This window comes from Ostrea edulis, chromosome 2 (genome assembly GCF_947568905.1).
Source record: "Ostrea edulis chromosome 2, xbOstEdul1.1, whole genome shotgun sequence".
NCBI lineage: Eukaryota > Metazoa > Mollusca > Bivalvia > Ostreida > Ostreidae > Ostrea > Ostrea edulis.
The window spans coordinates 52263963-52282079 of record NC_079165.1 but is presented as its reverse complement, the minus strand read 5'-3'; the positions used below and the strand labels follow the sequence as shown (position 1 = coordinate 52282079).

The 18117-nt window shown below is 34.7% G+C and overlaps 1 long non-coding RNA gene across 2 annotated transcripts in view; it reads right to left on the bottom strand.

The window, feature by feature from the left end:
- The window catches only part of LOC130051788 (uncharacterized), a 165558-nt gene that overhangs the window by 106110 nt on the left and 41331 nt on the right, over window positions 1-18117 (bottom strand). The gene's annotated exons all lie outside the window — the stretch shown is intronic.

Genomic DNA, 18117 nt, shown 5'->3' with positions numbered 1-18117 from the left:
GCCAAGTCTGGAGAGAGAAAAGCCCCCCCCCCTTTTTTTATTTTAACAAAAAGACAAACATTGTGTTGTGTATGTAGATATACATGGTTTCATATTCTTTTATAAAGTTTTCCCCAATTTTAAAACAGTATCTAACATTTTAATTTTTGAAAGAAATATATCGATATACTACAATGACCAGTCGGTTTTCATTTGAACACAATTTTCAAATTATTCGTAGCACGCGTATTACTAGTATTAACAAATGTCAGTAGTCCGTTAATGGATCGATCCACTTTTTTCTTTTCTTTCTTTCGTTTTTAGGGGGTTGGGTTGTAAAAATCATTATATATGTAGCTGTTCGATAATACCTCTGTCAACACAAGATTGCAAGACTCTTGTGAAACGATAATTAAATCCAATGATTTTTACACAAGATTAATAGGGATTTAAAGTGATATACGTAGCTAAGATAATTTTTCTTGAATTGGGCAAATACATTAAGGTGTTTTACAAGAATCTTTGTAATAAGGACATTGTAACAGCAACACCTATGGGTAGAAAATGGAAAGAACTCTCTCTCTCTCTCTCTCTCTCTCTCTCTCTCTCTCTCTCTCTCTCTCTCTCTCTCTCTCTCATAATGATAATAATAATGTCCTTTACTTATACAGGATAGTACAATTAGTTTAAAAACTACAGCTGACTGTTCTCTCTCTCTCTCTCTCTCTCTCTTCTCTCTCTCTCTCTCTCTCTCTCTCTCTCTCTCTCTCTCTCTCTCTCTCTCTTTCATTTGCGAGTGTATCGTGAGAATCGCATTAACTTATTAAATTATGACGTTATATTAGTTGTTTTAATCAGGGTAGAAAAGCCTCTATGTAAATATTAGAATAATACAAAGTAGCGTGCACGTGTAAAATATGAGTCCAGAATATACGATGTATGAAGTACTTTAAAAAATTATGTTCATTAGTGAAATGAAAAAAAAAAAAAAAAAAAAAAAACATTGTCCTTAAATTTTACTATAATTATTGAAACATGAATAATTATTGTTGATAGCGAAACAAAATTAATGTGCACTCTCCTCATCCCCCCCCCCTCCATCCATCTATCTATCTGTCTATCGTTTTTGGTCCATCCATCTGTTTGTCAGCAAAAACTTGAACCTTCGCCATAACTTTTGAATGCATGTTGCTAGGGTTTTCATATTTCACATATGTACTCCTTGTGACAAGACCTTTCTTTACATGCAATCGTCACCTTTCAAATTTGACCTACTTATGAAAATCTGTAACCTTAGCCATAACTTTTGAATGGTTAGTAAAAATACATGAGTGTATGAAATGCTTCACTCAGGCATACTTTTCATGAAGCGCTAATAGTAGGCCTATTTACATATTTTCAAAACTGAAATTTATGTCTTAAATGAATTTACGTGTGTGTCTTGCATATTTATAAATGTTGATTTCATTGTATGTAGATTTGTCAGTTTATGTAAAATTTACGCATTTTGAAATATAAGATATTTTGAAAATAGGAAACAAACAGTTTTTGTGCAGCATAATTAATATGTTTGTACGTATAGTTATTATTCGCAATAGATATAGTTACCGCATAATATTACAGTAAAAATATATACCATAGATTATTTGAAGACCCAGAGGATATCTTCTGTATAAGTATACAGATTCTGACATTTTGGTGAGTATGTGCTAGAAGTATGTACATGACACACTTTTATAAATACTATAAATATATTAGGTGGAATTTTTTTTTTAAAGCATTGTATCTAAAAGAATCACAACTGGAAAAAAAGAAAGCTAAATATCAATAAGAAAGGAAGATATATTTTATAGTTATTATTCAATTTCATTGGTTATATATACAAATACATGTAATATGTATACCCATATAAAGAGATCGGGTTCGGAATACAAAACATGAATCTTTACCTGAATAGAAGAAATAAAATAAATAAACAAATAAACCAACTGTAAATTACAAACAAATACACCAGGATAAGTACATATATATTATTTCTCTTCTACATCCTTATCTTCTTATGAAAAGGCAGTGTAACGCGATCATTTGGGAGAAAATGTCACGCACATGTAATTGAGTTCGATTCTGACATAAATATAAAGAAATTGGAATAAAAAACCTACACACAATAAAACAGAAATATATGTATACAAAGGGATGCCATTGAGTATCATTTCCTTATATTTTTTTATGAAAAGGTAGTTAAAACGGCTATTGAGGGAAAATGTCGAGACCGGGACCGGCTTTTAGCATTGTTTTTATTTCTCGGTCCCACCGGTCCCGGAGTTTTCACATACTATTTTACGAAAGAAGAAAACAATATGATCAATCAACTATCAGAATGCAGGCATGAGATGTCATACATAAGTTAACGAGAAATGGGACTCCAATATCCTGATGTATTCTGTTTTTATCGAATAAAAAAATCTGGGACCGGGACCGAAGACCGGGTTTTAGTCACCGGACCGAGACCGGGTTTTAGTCAGTACCGCTTTATGGTCTTTTTTCTTCTTTCTTTTTTAAATCTACAAAGTCTTCTCTAAAATCGCTGATAATTTAAAGTCTTGAAAATTTCTTGAGAACACTCGGGGACAAGTATTTGTTTAAATCATTCATTTCTTCCTTTCGTACACGGACAATTACATGGACAATTACAATCTTTCTCGAGAAAATATACTTTGTTTATTGCTCTGTATCAATATATAGCGTTCATTTAGTTCTTCACTATGATACACTTGTAAATTTCTTTTAAGGTTGATCGATCCTCGTGTGATGTCATAGGTGCTTGCAAAAATCTTTATCAAATTAAACTTTGCGCATGATAGAAATATATCTTTCAGAGGAAAATTTTATTCACTGCAAAAATAAAAAAAAAATTGGTAAACTATTGATATAAAAAGTTTATATTGTACATAAATAATCAATTCTTTATTTTACGGGACTTTCGAGATACAGATCCATTCTGACTTTTATCGCGCGTTGAACGTAATTTGTAAGGCATGTCCCTTCCGGATTACAATAACAACAAAGTAATCTAGCATGGGATACTTCATTTGCTATCAAATTCCTGCAATTAAATGCTATCTTTGAAAGAAGGGAATCACTACAACCATTTTTAAGGAAAATGCATTTGATTAAATTATGCGAGTTGGCGAGGGAAATAAATATTGGGAATATCTTGAGGATATCTGTAAAAATTCACGCCTTGCATCCAATGATACGTGTCTAAATGCGTCTTTTCCCTTCCATCTAATTTACACCCAGATACTAAGCACCAATAGTGACTTGGATCGCCATCGTAGGACAGCGCATATCTCTTTACTTTTCTGCTAGCGAAACACCATTTGTATCAATGTCAACTTTGCCCTACAATTGGTCATTATCACGTGACCATGGTGTATAAACGTCAAATATAATCGGTCGTTCCGGCACATCCCGAAAGTTCCGTATTAAAATAAATGTTGTCAAGGGCAATAACTCCTATACTGGTATTTGTTCTACTGCATGCCTATTATACATGATTTCCCTAATATCCACAATTATTTCATACATGTTTATGAATTAACAGGATTTTTAAACTGTTGACATTTAAAATTTGTCATTTCAACAAGTTTTTATTTTTTTAATTATTCTGTATAACGAAAATGTGTGATTTTCTTATGTTAACATATACTTCCGCTTTTTTATGTCTGACATCTTTAAAAATGTGGCAACATACACATTTTCTTTGGTTATTGAATAAAATTAACTATAATGAATGGAAATTAATACAGATTTTTCACTCTTAACCATTAATATTGATAATTCGCATGAGGATCGACCCATCTTAATGTTATGGGTCAGAATAAACCTCTTAAACCCATCAGAAATCAATCACAAACAATTCAAAGATTTAAAGAGAAGCTGTCATGCAGTAGGCCCTAATCATGGAGAATTTTTTGGAAAGTGCAAAAAAAATTTTTTTGGAAAATTCTACAATTTTATGCAGTGTTATTGATAAAATCATTGAAAACGCATGTGTGAGTCACTTAAACTCAAATAACACAGAGTTATTGATCACTTTATTGTTACCATGGTAACAAGGACAAAGTCCTTGAAAAAACAGTGAAATATACCTTGAAAAAAGTGTGAGAGTTTCGTTCAGATTTGTGATTTTTGCACTTTCCACTTTTTAAAAGACAATTCTCAATGGTTACTGACAGCTAAAACAATCTGTACAATTTATAGAAAAATATACCATTAAAAACACTACTAATTTACAACAGCTCTAATCAACGTTCTCAAAAGTGTCCGATCGCTGTTCGTTATGTTCACCTTTCATACTTCTTCAAGGACACATCGCATGTTTTCAAAGTCTACAAAATCATATGCATTTTGTCTTTCTTATGCTTTTTGTAATTAATTCTAATGATTCGTTCGTCAAAATGTTGTGATAATTAGACACAATACGGATTTAAATATATGAGACCCGATTTCAAAAAGTTTCGTTAATTAGTTAGGTAGTCACGTAGTACAGTGACGTCATGTGCGACCTTCTTCGATCAACTGATAGTGAAAATAGTGTTAAGTAGTTGTAAAAACTCAGTTTTTAGGGACCTAATTTATTCAACATGGACACGTGCACCATTTATTTTGATTTTGACAAATTTCCCAAATGTTATATATTTTAGCCATCAGTGCATACAAATAGCGATGTAAATACCCAAATGTAGCGAGGAGTAAATTATAGACCTAATATTTACATGGGTCACTACTAGTAATGTTATTCATTTAAACATCTGTAATTGGCGTTGTGTTTTTCTTCTTTCAAATAAACAGTGCAAAATTTATTATTCATTTTTGGATTAGATCAATTAAGATACGTTACATCGCTGACAACTAGGCCTACTCAGTGTCACGGTTGCATTTAAAAAATAAATGAATAAAAATAATCTAATTTAATGTGGAAATCATAATAATTTACTAGTATTTTAATAAAGCAATTTTATTAGTATTACTATTTTTGAATTGTGATCTATCCGTCGTTAGGAAGTGGGAGCACGACGCTATTCTGTTCTTGATGTTACGAGTTCATTAAAAAAAAAATGAAAGCATTCTAATTCAAGTTAGGAAATGCAATATTTTATTTTTATTTATGATTAAAAGTTCACTATCTTTTATCTTTAGAATTTTTGTAAATCTACCAGTTGGTAGAAACTAGGAGCACACGTTATATGTTGTTAAAGGTAAAGGTCAGTTGGTGCGATTGCGTATTGAAGACCAAAACAAAATGCCTACCAGTGCTTATAGCTTCGATATTATAACCATTTTATCTCAGTTTATCTGGGTCTCTGTCCAACTGATTTTTGGAAGAAAAAACAGGGACAAAGGCGAATGGGGCTTTTCTTATGGCAAAGTCCTTGCACCGACAAATAAATTGTCTACGTTTTCCCTCATACCTTCCTTCGAAAAATTGATAAAAACTCAGTCTAAATTCTTTCTACTGACAGCTAGTACATCTTTAAACGGCACAAAACACCCTGATGCAATGGGGTTTTTTTTTTATAAACTGTTAACGTGATAAATGGAGATTTTTGTCATTAAATCTAATCTGTTTATGAAATGGCTAACGACTGTTTTCAAACCTTATCGCTCGAGGTCGCATGTATATGACGTCACACATAATGGCGCGTAAAATATCGAAGTAAATATGCTTATCGCTTTCAAACTCGAGAACTACGCAAAATGTTTAATTAAAAACACATTTAAAGTAGTTTTACGCATGAAAAGAATTAATTTTGCGGAAAAAAGAAACATAGGATGTGTCCTTTAACTCCCGAGCTGAATTCACGCACAAGAATATAAGCTGTCACAAATCAGCTGAAATTCTGTAGAGTGCTCATGGAATGCTTATCACCACAAAATTTACTGTCTCTTTAAACTAAGATAAAATTCTGGATAATTCGTTTCGAGAACATACATTGTTACGGCAAAACAAGTGTTACATCATCTTACCATTCAACTCTGACAAACGTCGCTCTAAAAATAGAACGTCTACAATCTTGTCTAGGTCACATGTGTCAATCAAAAATAATGTATTACACAACACCCCCTTAAAAAGTTTGAATGAAAACTTAATTCTCCACAATTCAAGACCTGAATGTATATACACATGTACATCAAATCAAATCTATAGAATAAAACAAAAAATTAGAGTATATTCATGATACTCTTGATAAGACATCAGCAATAACAATGTAACAATAAACTCCATCTTGTGAGTCTTTGATGTTTGTTTGACATTTTATGGGGAAAAGTGAGGTTGTGATCCGTAAAAACAAGAATTGGATTTACAGTAACATTCAAATAAACATCAAAATATTGTAACGCTAACAACAAAATAAGATGCTCTTTTTCAATGGTAGAATAATTTAGTTTACACTTTGTAAGTTTCTTTAAAAAATAAGGCACAACTCTATATCTGCATTGTCACTATGAAATAAAGCAGCGCCGACTCCTAAATCACTAGCATCAACAGTATGTTTAAATTGCTTAGAAAAACCTGGGGCTGACAAAACTGGACTGCTCATAAGGAGAGATTTAATTTTACAAAATGCATTGTCACAATCCTTTGTCCATTCAAATTTAACCCTCTTCTGCAATAGGCTAGTAAGTGGACCAATTATTGGGGGTTGGGGGTTGGACAAAATTTTCTGTAAAAACCAGTCATGCCGAAAAATCTCATTGACTCTTTCTTGTTTGTAGGAATAAGGAACTTTGCGATAGCTTCCACTTTAAACATAGTAGGTGTAACATAACCTTGACCTACTTTTAGTTTATGATCTAATTCTACAGCACTCTTCGCAAGATTCACTGTGAAGTTTTGTTTAACCAGAATGTCGAATACACGCAACATTCGGATATGTCTGTCCCATGTGTCGCTGTAGATGATAGCATCATCAATGTGGGCTTCACATCCTTGAACGTCGAAAGACATTACTTTGTACTGAAACAGCCCATCAGAAGTCACAAATGCAGAAAATTTCTTTGGCACCTTCAGCTAATGGTACTTGCCGGTAACCTTTCAGCAGCTTTGATTTACTGAGTCAGACAAATTTTGCAGTTCCGATTTTGTCAATACAGTCATTGATTATTGGAATCGGATATAAGTCTGTTTTCAGAATTCACTTTTCTAAAGTCAGTGCACAATCAGTAGGTACCATTAGGTTTCGGTACTAGAATGCAAAGTGAGCTCTAATCACTTTTACTTGGCTCAATGATGTCATCAATCTGATTAGAATACAGATCTCTCAAATAGCGCACAACGCAGAGAGATCTGTATTTTGATCAGATTGTAATGTCATTGTCCAACATATATTTCATTTCTATTCTTAAGTACTATAATTTAAATCGATTCAAACAGTAATAATGCTGCTTGATGGGTAAAGCGTTACCACCAATGATATCATAACAATGCGGCATTGGTCTTATTGGAACATCCAGAAAGATTGAAGAATGATTAGCCGTAAGGTGTTGAACCTGTTCTTTTTGGTGAACATTCAAATGCCCAAGTTTGGCATCAAGATTTGCAAGAACTTCTGAGTTCTTTAAACGGACACTCCGATTGAAGTATTTTTCACTAGTTTCTACACTAATAATATCATTTTCAGTACAATCTTGAAACGGTTTAACGTTACCTTAACTAGAAACTGATTTTATATGATTTTGGTAGCATCTATTAAAATATACTTTCAACATGTTGATGTGACAAACTCGTTTTTCTTTACGCCGGTCCGGTGTCTTAACTTCATAGTTCACATCACTAAGCTTGCTTTCAATTTCATATGGATCATAATATCTGGCCTGTAAAGGATGACTAGGAATTTCAAAACACCTCTAACACTAATTCAAAGGGACTGAATCCAAGACTATCCTGAACTGTTTCTCATGCAGCAAATGAAACAAGATGAACCTCTTCATCTCAGTCTTTATCATACTGATAACAATAGGTCTTCATCATAGTTTTAAGGGTTTGATGAAAACGTTGAAGCGCCCCAAGAGACTCGGCATGATAAGCAATAGACTGTTATACTATCTAACACCTCAATCATGCATGGCCTGTTGAAACAATCCTGACAGAAAATTCGAACCTTGATCTGACTGAATGGCCTTAGGTAGACTGAAAAACTTGGTAAGGGCCTTGACTATGATCTTAATATTCCTAAGAGATATAGCTTCCGGAAAACAAGTGGAAATACACATAATACTAGACTAGTTCTCTGACCTTTTCCTTGGCAAAGGTCTTACACAATCCACCAATACTTGACTAAAAGGTTCTTCAAAAGCTGGAATGAGTTGGAGAAGAGCAGATGGAATTTTCTTCTTATACCTACCATCTGGCAAACATGACACGACTTGCAAAATGCAGAAACATCCTTTCTCAATTTGGGCCAATAAGAATGACTCAAAATTTTGTTACAAGTCTTATTGACACCTAAATGACCTTTCAGGGGTGTGTTGTGAGCCAAACTCTTGATGTCCCAACGATATATCACTGGGGCCACTACCTGGTAAACAACACACTATACTTCATCCGGGGGCCCGTCAGGTGGTCACCATTTTCGAATTTTGTTTTCGGTGTGGTAGCACTCAGACTTGGCGGCCTCTTGTTGTGGAAGTGCCCTCTTGGAAAGTTGGACAATATCATGGTCTTTACTATTGTTCGGACAGTAACTGCTCTCGACCGAGGGTCTGGCTGCAGATTAGGACCACCATGATCACTGGAGACTCACTGTTATTTGGCTGTTTTCACGTGAACTGCCATCAAGAAAGTGTCCGAGGTCAATTTCATGAGATGTAGCAGGTGCGTTAAGGGATTAAACATGTTCAGCCTAGATTTGTTTCCTTCTGGTCATCGCTTTGGTAACAGTACAGGCTGGATATAAGTCGTCGTCTTTGAACATCGTCAGACGCGATATTAGAAGTTATACTGTCACAAACTATGAGATCTGGACGCCTAGCTCCACACCCTATCTTAAAACTGACCCACCAGCGGAAGTCTGCCCAGACAAAGGCAACACATTGTCTAACAACAAAATCTTGGCAACACCAGTGTCTCTCAAAATCTGAACAGGTTTAACTTAACAAAAGCCAATGAGTGAAACAGATCCCTGAGGCAAAAAGGGACTTCATAATCTTCCATAAAATCAACAGAACTGGACTTCGAATCCTGAACATCAGGAGTGTCAGAACAAAACGAAACAAAGACTTTCATATCATTTCTAAATGCTGCACAAGCATGTGGCTGTGGTTTTTCAAGATCATTTTTTCTCTTAAGCTTAAAGCATTCATAAATCAGATGACCTTCTTACAATAAGTACAAGTAGGACAGGACGTAGAACCACTGTGAGGTGGAGATTGGGGACTTTAGGAAAGGGAAGACTGTAACTTTGAAGCACTCTTTTTATATGAGTCTGAACTTTTCGACTATTAGTTTGAGATTTTGCCAAAAAGTTCTTTTTATGAGAGAGTGTATAAATATCTGCAATAAATGCAGTCTTCTCAAGAGTTCTCACATTCTTATCTTCTAAATGTGTTTTCAAATGTTGATGAGTACACCCCTTGAACTCTTCTCCTAAGATGAGTTGACGAAGGCTTTTTGAAATTTTTATAAATTTTATCAGATCTCGACCATTGATCAAATAAATTTTCTATTCTCTTGTAAATTCAACATAGATTTGATTGTCAATTGTTTAACGTTTTGGGCATAAGCTTTTACATGTAAAATCGCGGCCTTGACTTGTCGTAGTCTGAACTCTCTGCTATAGCCGGCGCCATGTACACGTCGAACTCTCTGCTATAGCCGGCGCCGTGTATACGGCGAACTCTCTGCTATAGCCGGCGCCATGTACACGTCGAACTCTCTGCTATAGCCGGCGCCGTGTATACATCAGCTGCTTTGCCAGTTCATACACTTTGTAACAAAGTTCACCAAACATGTCGTACTCATTTCAAATTTTCTACGACTTTCTCAAATTGAGAAAATTATTTATCTACTTTTTTCCTTGATATTTTGGAACTAATCTAATATTTTTAGCAATCTGATTAAAATCAGATCCTAAGATCCGCTCACTTAGATCGCTACACTAGTGTAGCGATCTAAGTGAGCGGATCATAGGATCTGATTTTAATCAGATTGTATTTTTATTAGGGCTGGGACGATTCAGGGTTAGCTCGATTCGGTTCGGTTTCGATTCAGAACAGCACGGTTCGATTATTTTCGATTCGGTTCATGTTAAGTCCAATTTATCTAATGACAGCACAAAATTTAACAATTTTAATGAGTAGCATATTTTATTTTATTTTATTCAAGTTATATAAGTATATGTCGTCATTTGTAAACATCATATCTATTCATAATGGCATTTTATAACTTTGATAGAACAAAGAAAACACCGACAGTCTATTAAAATTTGTTATATTAATGTACTGCATAAGTTTTGGATTATTAAACAAATCTATAGTGAATCTAAAATGTATATAATATTGTTTTCATTGATATGCAAAAATTCAACAATTCTTATCAATTGAGAGTCTTTAAAAATCTCTCCTTTTTTGATTTACTTCTCTCATATTAACTGTCAAATCTGTGTCATTACCTACGACGTTGATTTCACTCCACCACTGACAGAAATGCTATATGTCATGTAAAGATAAACTGCAATGATCTTACGGACCATGTTCTGTTGGTATCTGAGTGGTGAAAATGCTAACTCTCAACGCAGTAGTAATTTAAATCTCTGTTGCATAAAAAACCACATGTTTTGCACATCACTTAAACGCCATATTTGTTGTTTTGGTGTAAGGAAAATCTAAACTGAACCGAACCGAAATCCGGAATTTGTAATCGGTGCATCGAATCGAATGGTATGAATCGCGGTGCACCGCACAGCCCTAATTTTTAACTGCATCAACTTCAGTCCTGACAGGTTACATGTATTTAAGTTTAGATCCGCGCTGCAATTCTAATTTCTCTAATTCAAATTATCTTTCTTTCTTTTCTCTCTCTCTCTCTCTCTCTCTCTCTCTCTCTGTCTCCCTCTCTCTACTCCTTCGCTCTTTTCTCCTTTTTCTAAATTCATTTTTGTTTCCTCAAATTGAATTTTTCTATTTCTTGTTCTCTCTCTCTCTCAGTTAATTATTTTAAAAATGGAGGCCAGGATGTCTGTTTTTTATAACATTTTATAATTATAACCGTTTTCTTTGGGTAATAATTGCCTTCAGTACGGTTAGTTAGAGTTATCGCTCTTGCCCTTATCATATGAGATCGTCTCATCAATAAGTTCTTTCAAATATTGGATTTAAATTCCATTGGCATACATTCAAATTTTGTGCGTTAAAAAAATGACACAATGTGTATGAATTAGTCTGATAGGTGAAAAATTATGATAAAATTTACCGTATAAGAGTTTATTTTTCACATCGAATATTCGAATACTATAATTGAGAATTCAAATAAGAATTGTTGATATTTTTGACATCCCTACTATAAATCCCTTCTTACGTAACCAATAATTGATTTGATCAGTCGTTGGAGAACGTCAAAACGAACAAATTTGCTTCAATAATGCTTAACGAATTTCGTTTTAGATTTTGAGATATTTAGAATTCCGGCTCCTACATGTAATTTCGGGGACTGGTCCCTGTCATATGGTCTATATCTAAGCTTTTGTTCTTTATGTCTTACCAAGTTCTTTTTGTATGAAGATATGCTGACGAAACGTGTCACAAATTGCAAGAAATATCTGAGGCGTTTTTTCGAACCCAACCGACCTCCGGCAATTTTTGTGTTAGAGAAATCTCTTTACGTTTCAATCGCTAAAATTTTAACATTTTCTGAGAACACTCGCGGACAAAATGACCCTCTGAAAACCAGATAAACGCCAATACCTTACGTAATAAGTGGCATAATCAAATTTTTAAAAAGTTGAATATGTACTATTCTTGTAAATTGTTAACATTGGTCGGCGCGTTGCAAAGAAATCGCGTGCACAAAAATTGTAAGAAAAAAACTGAAAGAGCATTACAGTTTCATACATTATTCTCCTATAAATCCCTTTTTACGTAATTGATGATATTTTTTTATGACATTAGCGGTTACAGAACGTCAAAGCAAACAACATTGCTTCAACAAATGCAACGAAAGACCTGAATAATAATAAACAATATGTTCCCAAATGGCATAATAAGATAATAGCATGACTGCGTGTAAAATATATATTGCGAGGTTCATCTGGCTTGTCAGTTTTTTAGTTTTCAATTCATAATACCAAGAAATCATCAAGCTGAATATTACCTCTCAAATGAGATTTTAAAAGATTGAAATTTAATAAAATTTATCAAATTTTGTATTACAGATCGTAGATCCTGCAGACGACGTAATCAAGTTAACTTTGAAAGATTGAAGAGGTCGATTACCATGGGAACCATTAAGGAGACGCATAGCAAAAACCTTCCCCCAGAATATACCTCATTGGAAAAAAATTCACAGGGCACAGCCGTTAAGAAGACAGACAAAGATAATACAACTTCTGTGACTTTTCTAGAAAATCCAGACACTCTCCGCTGGCGGAGCCAAAGAAGGGGTCTTGGTGCCCTTCGTGCAGACGAAGGACTTGGGGAGTCTTTGGACATTAATATTGATAATGAGAACAGTCCAAAGTTGGACCACCTCTCAAATATAAGGGATCTAGGTGGAGTGAAGGAGGGGCTGGCAGCCTGCTTAAGTCCCAGTCTGGCCTGTAATCCTGAATCGTATGATGCTTGCAGTGATGTACCCAAATCACCTGTGAAGCGGGTGACATTCTTATGACTGCATATCATGGTTATATCAGTAAGTAGTACTTCATTACTAATTTTTAGCTCACTTGAGCTGCAGCCCCAATGTGACTCAAACATATGTTTTATTTTCATTTGTTTTACAACGGAAAAAGAGAGCTATGGAAAACTTAACTCTACTGAAGATTTTAGATATTCAATGCGATCACTACAGTGTAAAAGGCGTTTACAATTCATCCGGAAATAAGATTGTTTTACGAATCGGATCGGGTTTTACCATATCTGTTTGTACGAGTATCACATGATAGTGAGTGGCAGGTAATCATGCCAGGAAACCTAGTCTGATTCGCGAATTATTGCAGTCAGGAAAATGGAATCCGAGGTAAGGTAATTGAAACTCTATGAACAGGTTAACAATATCAGTGTTTACTTTATGAAAATTGACAATTTACAAAATGTCTTCGCCGATTTTGGATTATTCGAACTAGTGAGGTCCACAACAGGATTCGACATTTTCGCGGGAAAAGTTTCTAAAACACCTGAATTGAATTTTGCGTATAGTTACAAACTGCACTTGTATATTTATGATGTATTTTTACTTATTCTCACAGGTCTCGTAGAGCGAATCGGATATCGGTAGTAGTTCACCGCCGCAACCTTTTACGCCAAGAGGGCGCGTGGTAGGCCACGAAAAATTCGAGGAGGTAGAGGATGGCCCAGAATGTAAAGAGAGCCAGAAGTTGCACCCAGGGCTCATCCCCGAGCACCAACCAGGCGGGGACGAAGGAAGGTCCAACCACCTGTAGATATGGCAGCATAGTTGCCAACTCACCCGATTTTTCGATCCGTAACCCCATTATTTTTTATGACCCGTCGGGTCATACCTTGCACCAGATTTGGTTTTGTATTAGATGGCGCGTTTGATTTCCAGTTTGCAGGACCAGCTTGTGTAACAGGGTGTTGATTGAGAATAGTTAATGATGACCAACTCCTGTTGAGGTTCTGAAGAAGGCGTTTATTCAGCAGAGTATATATAAAGTTGCTTGAAAAGAAACCCCTGTAACAATTGTATAACAATAATCAAACATATGTATAAATCATAAAATACAATATTACTTTACAGATTAATTGATATACAATTAATGGTAGCAATATTTACATACTTCAAGGGAGATAACTTTGTCTTACACAAAGTGCTATACATGTAACATTAAATACACAAATGCATCTCCCAATATTTACTCTTGCCTATGGATAAAATCTTTACTGTACACTTATGCTTATCATAATATAAACATTACAGTTATTACTTTGATATAAAATATCCATTATGAGAAATATTTAAGTCAGTAACTCAAAATACTAAAACATACCATTCTATGGGAATAGGCCAATATATACAATGGTGAACTGCCAATGTGATAAATAAATGTCACCATATAAAGTTCAAACCTGCAAGTTAACAAATAACTTACAACTAGCTGCTAATGCAATTATCATAAAAATATGGCCCTCAATTAAGATACATCATAGTGAGACAATTGAACTACATGTATTTACACTTTATAGTTAAAATAAACGATTCTCTCTCACTATATACTTTTACTCAGGACAAAGTGCATGGGAAATTAATCTTGATGCAGAATTATAGGATTTACCATTTTAGATATATATTAGAAGTATATTATCATTAGTAATTAGTAACTTACCGATTGAGAGGAAAAGTCAGTCTCAGGTAGTACTATCAGGTCTATATCAATTCAAAACTTATATACTGATCTATGGACTGGTCACTTCAAATTTCAGACAAAGAATGAACTGACACAAAGAACTTTTGGAGGGAACAAATCCCAAACACAATAAAAAACGCAAGACACAAAACTAAAACACCAATGAAATTAAAAGACTTATGGACAACTTGGCGAAGACATAATTAGGTACCTCAGGCACTCTATACCATAGAACTCATTAAGTGTTATGCTTGACCGGATATTGAATTACAGATCCATTAAAGGATTCTATAATTCAATACACATAACATTGATGTCAAATTGAAATGAAATGAAATAATAACAATGCATACATGCATATATAAATGCATTATATACATATTAGATAAGAAATGATTCTGCCACACTTGGATCTACGTAAACAATATGCCGATGGTCCAGTACATTTCAGAGAAGTTGTCAACGCAGGTGTTAACAATTATCTGTGAGTTGTTTTGACAAATTGGGGATTGAAGTCATTATGTAAAATGGCTTCCACCAGACACGCCAACAAAAAGAAAACGGTACATTATGTACTTATATGTATATAGCAACATATTTTGGAAAACGACTTTTCATGAATAAAAAATTGTCATTGAAGACAGCATGGAGCTTATTGTCCATTGTGTAACTTGCACTATTGGGTCTGGAGCTAAAAATAATCTGACAAAACGCAAAATCATGTAAAAATGCATTAGCACAGGTCATCTAATTACTGTCATCATTTTTGCCAACATATTGTAAAGAAAATACACACTGAATTCAGATCTGAACTAAACAATGAAACGTTATATTGTGATGAAACTATGGTAGAGTGGATCGAAACATACTTTATGATAGACCAATCAGATTGTGTAATTCTTATCCAATCAGCATTGTATAGCCATCCAATCACAATCTTAGTATAAGTAGCCAATCATTGTGGATCAACCTATGGCCAAAGGGTGTAGATAGAGCCGCCCTGTCATCTTCAGTTAGTTTGTTGGTACTCGAACTCGATTGAGGTCTTTTGACTGGTAGTATATATTTAGATGGTATTCAAGATAAGCTTGGGGTTGTGTCGGAAAGCAACATGATTGTTAGCTAGGCCACTCAGCTCCTACGCTTGGTCCTTTGTGTCTTTGTGATTTTATAATTGTGTCTTGGTGACTTGTTTTAGGGATAGTGTCTTGGTGACTTCCCCAGGTGATAGGACGGTAGAGAGCTTAGATTAGGTGGCTGCAGACTGTGACGTGAAACAACAGAATTGTTTGTTATACCACTCAGTCTGTAGCTACTAAAGTTATATTTGTGATTTCTCGTATTGGTTAGTCTGATTATTTTTTACTATTAGTTCATGGTTTGTTTAATGATCATCCAAATAGGATCAAGGAAAATATTATTCCGGGTTTTAATCAGTTAGCCTATTATCCTGGTTTATTTATTAACGTTAATGTTATTGTTCCTGTTCGTCTGCAACGAAGATAGATACATGACAGTAAGTGTATTATAATTATCTTCCCCAAACAAAGTTTGGGAACATATTGTATTTACTCAGTTTGTTATTATTATGTCTCCGAACACAAAGTGTCGGAGACATATTGTTTTTGCTCCGCTTCTTATTATGTTTCAGAACACATAGTGTCGGAGACATATTGTTTTTGCTCCGTTTCTTATTATTCTTATTATTATATCTCCGAATACAAAATGTAGGAGACATAATGTTTTTCTCCGTTTCTTATTCTTCTTATTATTATTATGTCTCCGAACACAAAGTGTCGGAGACATATTGTTTTTGCTCCGTTTCTTATTATTCTTATTTTCTTCTTCTTCTTCTTATTCCTCTTCTTTCCAGAGAAATTTGTCAGCGCGATTTTATGAAAGTGCTTCGACAGATCCACTTCAAACTTTGTGAGCTGATAGGGGGTCATGAGGAAGGGTGCAATCAACTTTCGATATTTTCAAAATGGCCGCCGTTTCAAAATGGCGGCCAAAAACGACAAAAAATCAAGGTTGTCGGATTTCAACCAAATTTTATTTACAAGGTAATTTGGTGACTCCGAGTTCATTCCCACCATCAAAAAAAAATTTTCAGCCGCCATTTTCAAAATGGCCGCCATATACCAAAATATTTGAAAATGTTAAAATCTCTACAACATTTGGTTTCTGGGGTAATTGGAGGGTCCACAGTTCATTTCTAGCATCAGTATTTCCTTCCAATCTATTTTCAAATGTTTCAAAATGGCGGCCGAAAATCAGATGCGTAGGATTTCAACCAAATTTAATTTCTAAGGTTTTTGGAGGATCCTGAGTGCATATCTGGCATTAAAAACCATTTCCAATATGGGGAGGTGTTCGGAGACATTTGTGTTGGCATCTCAACACAGTTATAGCTCGTTATTATGTCTCCGAACACAAAGTGTCGGAGACATATTGTTTTTGCTCCGTTTCTTATTATGTCTCCGAACACAAAGTGTCGGAGACATATTGTTTTTGCTCCGTTTCTTATTATGTCTCCAAACACAAGTGTCGGAGACATATTGTTTTTGCTCCGTTTCTTATTATTCTTATTATTATTTCTCCGAACACAAAGTGTCGGAGACATATTGTTTTTGCTCCGTTTCTTATTATTCTTATTATTATTTTCTTCTTATTATGTCTCCGAACACAAAGTGTCTGAGACATATTGTTTTTGCTCCGTTTCTTATTATTTTTATTATTATGTCTCCGAACACAAAGTGTCGGATACATATTGTTTTTGCTCCGTTTCTTATTATTATGTCTCCGAACACAAAGTGTCGGAGACATATTGTTTTTGCTCCGTTTCTTATTATTCTTATTATTATTATGTCTCCGAACACAAAGTGTCGGAGACATATTGTTTTTGCTCCGTTTTTTATTATTCTTATTATGTCTCCGAACACAAAGTGTCGGAGACATATTGTTTTTGCTTCGTTTCTTATTATGTCTCCGAACACAAAGTGTCGGAGACATATTGTTTTTGCTCCGTTTCTTATTATGTCTCCGAACACAAAGTGTCGGAGACATATTGTCTTTGCTCCGTTTCTTATTATTCTTATTTTCTTCTTCTTCTTCTTCTTATTCCTCATCTTTCCAGAGAAATTTCTCCGCGCGATTTTATGAAAGTGCTTCGACAGATCCACTTCAAACTTTGTGAGCTGATAGGGGTTATGAGGAGGGATGCATTCAACTTTTCAAATTTTCAAAATGGCCGCCGTTTCAAGATGGGGGCCAAAAAATGTCAAAAACTCAAGGTTGTCAGATTTCAACCAAATTGTATTTCTAGGGTAATTTAGTGACCCCAAGTCCATTTCCACCATCAAGATTTTTTTTTGAGCCGCCATTTTCAAAATGGCCGCCATATACCGAAATATTTCAAAGTGTTAAAATCTCTACAACATTTGGGTTCTGGTGTAAATGGAGGGTCCAGAGTTCATTTCTAGCATCAGTATTCCCTTCCAATCTATTTTCAAATGTTTCAAAATGGCCGTCATTGAAGAAAATGGCGGCCAAA